We start from the raw sequence: 6,965 nt of genomic DNA, 5'->3' as shown, positions 1-6,965 counted from the left end.
TGTGTTACTAATTGTATCACTATTGCGACCCCTAGAATTTCTATCAGTGAGTACACAAATTGAACCTACAACTTAGGAATTTTCCAAGTCTCTGCCAAGTCTTCGATATTAATCCAGAATCACGTACACAAAAATAGACTATTATACCTAATCAAATTATATGTCATAGACTCAATGGGGTAGTCTAAATTCCCATTCGAGGTTATTTCAATGAAAAATGGGTCCCACACCCATATTTTAGTTTCTTAACTTTTTGGCCAATAGGTCAAAATATGACCGGGTGCCACAAGACTAAAACCGAGAGTCCACCCAATCTAAAATCGACATTTTGGAGCTGTCAGAATAGTTACAATTTGCATATGAGATTGTTTGACTAATGTTTTTGCTTGGACGACAATTTGAACTAGGGAAGACTTCAAAACAGAGAATTGGCTCTAAAAACCAAATGAACTACGTGGAACCAAATTGTCATTCCCAAAAAGTCATAAATTACTTGGGACAGCTATGGAAAAGCTCTAATAACAAAGATAAGAGGAAATATAGAAAATGACTTTTAAGGTCATTACAAGGACTTAGTGGCTCATAGTTGCGAATCAATCAATAGAATACCATAAAGAATGCATAGAATCAATCTCATAATAATAGATGAATAAAACCCAAAGTGTCAAATCAATTAATCAACAAAAATCCAAGAACACAAGAATCCCAAAGATCCGAAGTAAATCTTGGAATCAAAATATGTTTATTAATAGTATGAGTGCATCAAAAGGAATATAAGCCCATAAAGTAACTAAAAAACCTCAAAAGAGTACTTATGGATTATATAAAAAAACTTAAAAATCTAAAAAAAATGAAACGCGAAACTTCGTGACGGCTGTCGCTTACCTTAGGTAAGTGACCATCATAGGTCACACGTACTTCAGGTAAGTGACCCATTGTAGGTAGCAGAATATTTTTTCAACATTAGTTTCTTTTTTATTTTTGCAGAATATTTTTTCAACATTAGTTTCTTTTTTATTTTTTTATCTAACACCTAGATTTGTACCTACATCACTGTAGGTGGCACCTACTCACCATAGATAGTTCATAATAAGTGAAAGAAACTCTTAATTTCTGCATCTACTTTGAACCTGAGTTTTCTGACACTTACGCCACCCTACCTACAAAAGGTAGCTGGCACCAATGCCAAGTAGGTGACAATGTAGGTAGCCCAAATTTTATTTTTCAACTTATTTTTCTTAGGTTTAGATCCCAAAACCTAGTTCCCTGTACAGTAGACATAAAAACACATCATATCAATCAAAATAAATCTAAGTACTTGCATATATTCCAAATTTAAGCATCAAAAGTTCCTTGAAACCATGCAATATCAATTAAGTTTCATTATTTTTCTCCTAGTAAAAAAATAACACACATGAAACATACCATGAACACAACATAATAACATAAATATGTTGACTCTTCTACGATAGGACATTTGGGGGAAAAGAGACACAACAACAAAAATCTTGAGTGATTGGTACACCCTTACCCCTAACTAAAAGTTGATGCATTTCCCCTAGTGCACACTATAAAAAGAAATAATACATGGGAATAGGGACATACCTGAGAAAATCTGGGCATTGGATGTTGCCTTGCCCCTAGTTGAGGCATCAGGAGGCATGTCGGGCATATCATCAAGAGTTGGTGGCAGTGCTCTACTAAAGGAGGCACCCAACTCCTATTGGGCTCTCTCATACTTATAAATCTCTTGTTGAAGCTCAAACTCCCTAGATTCCTTCTTTAAGTCCCATGCAAACCCCTTTGATTTATCAATCTACTCGAGCATGCCCTCATCCTTTCCTTAACCCAATAGTCTGGGGCTCATCCTCATCAACAAATAAATTAAATATTAATAGTGGTGGTATAGGAAGAAATTGAATAGAAAAGGTATAACATAAGGAGGATAAGAGGATAAATCTCTTCTAAAGTACAAACCTCTAATCTTAATATGGCTACCTCCTTACGTTGGCTTGCTAAGTCAGGAACATTAGGCTCATAGAGTTGCTCTTCCATATGGATCTTGAAACTGTTGATCAATCCATGAAAATTTTTAGTAAACCCTTCTATATTGTCCATCATTCTCAACTCTACTTGCACCTATGATTCCTTCAATGTAATAGGAACCCACGGCTAGATCTGACCAAATAACTTGGCCAACTGGGCGTCTTTTTATATTTGAAGCTCTACCAGGTCCTAGTTCCTTCTCACCAATTGCTCTAAAATCTCTCATGACACTATCACCATACCAAAAATAGGTAGGCTAGGGGGCACTATGGAAGACAAAGCTAGAGTTGAAGTGCATGTAGCCCCCTCACTGCCCGCAGTAGCTGAAGTCTCTACGTACTGGCTACTTGTCTCAATATTGCCACAAAGTGTTGGTCTACCAACCTATTAATCGACTCTACGTACCACTTAAGAAAGGTCAATCCCAAAGAGGAAGAAGGTTATTCCTTATTTAGTGCAACTAGGTTGGGTTATCATGAGTTAACCCTATATCAACCGTTACGGGTAGCCTCAACCCGATTATAAATATCAAGTAATATAGGTACTTTTGCTATATCACAATGTCTCTATATTGATAGGGGTAAGGAATACTAGTGTTCTCATAAAAAGCCCTCTTATGAATCTCTTCTCGGATCCACCTAGTGATGTCTATGTCATAACTAGCTATGTAGTTAGAAATTGATCTAGCCCAGTCTTATGTAAGTACATTCTCCATAGACATGGGAATCAACATATTCATCACGATGGACCACTTCAACTTTGCCATAAAATGCAAAAATAAGATATTTTTATATCTCCATTCCCCTTATCCCAAGGGGTGTCAACACAAAGCTCAATAATCTACTGAGCTACCCATCTCGCTAACTCTCTTCTCTACTCTCTCTATGAAGGATCTCTAATCATCCTCTTACCCCTTACTATCCTTACTTGTAGTCAAGCTCAGTTGGAGTGGTTGACCCTTTAAACTATGACCCAAATAGGAATCTACAGATAGTCTGCTTAGATAAATCAACTTGAACAGCCCTTACTAATGTATGGGCCATCGGAGGTTGGTCCTAATCTTGCTTCCATACTGGTGAGATCAATATATAAAAACAGCTAGGAAGCTTAAAACATTTAGACCACCTTGGGGTTGTAAGATTACGAAGGCTCACCCATCCAACCAAGCCTAAATCTATCAAATGTGGCTTTCAGGTTTTGAATCACTACCAATATAGAAAGAAAAATGTAGGCCTCCTAAACTATACTCCATGAAGGCTTGCTATGATCAGTAATCACCATATAACTATCATATATGCTCTGTATGTACTTAACACACCACCTCAGAATGGCCTAAGATATTTGTATAGAGGACCTACGTAATGACTCCTGGGATACTAGAGTTGAAATAAAGTTATCCTCAATACCCTATAATGTCTCTTCACTATAATCAGATTGTTGAACATTTGTCTCTCTATCTCGAGTACTTGATGTAGACTCCTCCCCCTACTTAGACTGGGGGATGGCTGATTCATCCTCATCAGTACTGGAACTAGGCTTGTCCTCTTCATTATAAGAATGGTGAGGGATATGAAAGTGTGGTGGTGACATTCCTAAAGTCATTATTTGAGGTATAAACCAAGAAACAAGAGCTAGTAAGACTTGTGTCCTAGATATAGTTGCTGATGGTGGCGCCAGTTGAGACCCGAGATGAGTTTAAACCCTAGCTATCATGAGCTTATTTATATGTTATGATGGTAGCTACATAATCCCGCCAGTAGGTAAGACAAATCGTAGGCTGAAGATAAGAGCATTGGGATAATATGTTAGGAAATAGCCTAAAGGGCTAAAAATTAACAATTTAATACCTATAATAACGACAACGCAATAGATATAATCAAAGGTGGATTAAATACAGACAACTATCCCTAGACCTAGTAGTGTCGGTGTAAGAGAAACGACAAAGATACTATAGGTTCTGAAATAGTCAATATAAGTTGTCTAAAAAACAAAAGACTTGACATAGTTAAATAAAAGTAAAAGGGTAACTCGAACTCAAAGTGCCCACCCAATCTCAAAAATCTTATTACAACATAAGAGTCGAATTCGTGGTTACAACTAGTACTCATATTTGGACCAAAAAGGTACATATGTGTAGTATGAGTACCAAAACCATAGCTACTCAGTAGGAATCATTGGCTAATTGAGATAAATCATGATATGTATTTTATACAATGAAAGATAAAATAAGCTAAGTCAAGGTAATAGGGTAAACCTAGAAATAAACTTCAACACCACTGTGCATAATGAATAAATAAATTCAAGATAATAACGTAAAGATCACACGATTATTTCTATAAGAATGACCCTAAAATCCAATAAGTGCAGAAAAGTAAATAACCCAATGCTAGTCCCGAAAAGCCTATAGGGTACAATATAAGGATTTTAAATAACTGGGTACCATAATTACCAACTATCCTTCCATCTAACTATACCATGTCACATCATAACCAACTCCCAGTTGCAGGACTTAAATCGGTGTTCATAGCATCAATAGTTGTATAAGTGGTCATATGATCAATATAATAATAAATTGTCATTTTTAAATTAATGCTCATATCATCAATATCATAATCAGTTGTCAGATGAACTAGTGCTCATATCATCAATATTATAATAAATTGTTTGACTTGACCATAAATAATATCAACTCATAAAATTAAATGATTAAGTATCTAATATCCTCAATTTCATAATAGATTCTTTGAAATGCATAACAAGAATATAATGGTCTACAAAAACTAGCTTAGGTCTTAGCGTAAGGCGGGTCAAATTAGCCAACTTCAAATCCCCATACCATTATAAGGCAAATTTTACCCTAGACTTGGCTAACGTATCTATATCCACTTTTAGATGTTGAACAGGCCTTAATTATCCCAAAGATAGAATTTCTATATAAAAACATGAACAACTTGGTCAATTACACCTAAATTATTGTTTCAAGATAGACTAAACAATCCGACTAACCCAAATATTGATGTTAATACCACCAGTACCTAAATCCTATCCCATATCTTGCATAATATCATAATCAAACCTAGTTTACTAGACTTCGAAGAACAATCCACAGAATTTGCTAAACCATCGATTTTTCCTTCCGAGAAGCTTCCGCAAAGTGCCACGCTATCAAAATCACAATATACTCATCAAGACGAGAGCGTTGATATCTATATTGCTTTATTGTGCTTTGGTTCAAAAAATCACATAAAATACCATGTAGGTCCCATTCAAAATTGCACAATTGAATCCAACACAACATCCCTCGATACTTAAAGAATTTTACCCTAAAAATTTGATAAATACTGAGCTCTAATGGAACAAAAATTGAGTCACCAAGATTTTAGTGATTTAGCAAAAGTTTAGGAAAATCAGCCATGAAAATAAGGGATTCGTACCTCTAATTAGATGGAAAACAGCTTAAATAAACTTTATCCAAGCTCCAAGATCAGCCACAAATCCCCTAAGTTTTCTCACATTTTTGGGTTCCAACATCTTGGAAATACTTGAAGAATAGAGAAAAATCGGCTAAGTGTGCTTTGGCATGCCTATTACCTATGCAACTACCAATTACATATGTGACATCTAGCTACCTGCACAAGTGTCATATACGGGCCAATGGTATCACAAACATAATACTTTACCCTCTATAAAGACATTCTATTAACCAACCCACTTTGTCTCTTAAGTAATCCTTTATTGGGTCTGCCAAATCATTTAAACGATCAAAGGCATCGCTTAACTGATGCACCAGAACAAGTTGAGGCTTAGAGAATTTCTAAGTCTCCTTCAACCCCTCGAGATTCATCCTAAATCCTGTATACACAAATAGAGTATGATACCTTATAAAATTTGACGTTCCAAATCAATGGTATAGTCAAATTTCCATCCGAGGTTATTTCGATGATAAGTGGGTCTCATGCCACTTGCAATTTTTTTTTAAATTCTGGCTAATAGCTCAAAACGAGTTTGGGAGACTCGAGAGACAAACCAAGGGTACTTCTAGCCTAAAATCAATGTTTTGGAGCAGTTGGAACAGTCAAAATTGTTAAATGAGGCCAATTGACTAATATTTTTGCCCGATAGCCAATTTGAATCAGCAAAGGCTCCAAAATAAGAAATTGGCCCTAAAAACTAAATGAATTGTCAGTAACCAAACTATCACTTCCAACAAGTCATAAATAACATGGGGCAGCGATAAGGAACCTCGAATCAGTGAAAATTTGCAGAAATACAAAAAATGTCCTAGAGGGTCATTACAATATCCACTACTTAAAGAACTTTTATCTGCAAAAGTAAGGGATTATGAAGTACCTAAAGACTTTAATAGGTGAGAATACTGGGTACATATCTAGATCTTGATCTACCAAGTAGAATCCTTTACTCGGCAGTGCCTCCACTATTATTAACTGCAGTAATATCCCAAGTGCAAAACTTTCGGATATCACTCACAAAAATGAGCTCAAGAATGTAATGCTGCAACATGGAAACATGGAGAATCGGAAGAACAATAACAAATTCTTGGGGTAAGGCTAAATCATAATCAACATCACCCATTGTACAAAGAATCTCAAAATGTCCAAAATGTTTGGGGTTGATCTTGACCTTCCTCCCTAACCACATAACACCCTTCATATATGATACTTAGAGGAACATTTGGTGATCAACTCCAAAGATTAGGCACGAATCCTATGATCTGTATTTGCCTTCTGGAAACGTTGAGCTTCCCTAAACCTATGCTAAATCACCCTGAAACTATCCAATTACTCCTTAAGTAAGTCAGTATTATAGGGTCAAACCTCAGAGGTCTCAAACAAACAAATTGGAGAGCTATATCTCCTATCATATAAAGCCTAAAAAGGCACCATATCAATACTAAAATT

Source organism: Capsicum annuum, chromosome 5 (assembly GCF_002878395.1).
Source record: "Capsicum annuum cultivar UCD-10X-F1 chromosome 5, UCD10Xv1.1, whole genome shotgun sequence".
NCBI lineage: Eukaryota > Viridiplantae > Streptophyta > Magnoliopsida > Solanales > Solanaceae > Capsicum > Capsicum annuum.
This window is presented reverse-complemented; position numbering follows the sequence as displayed.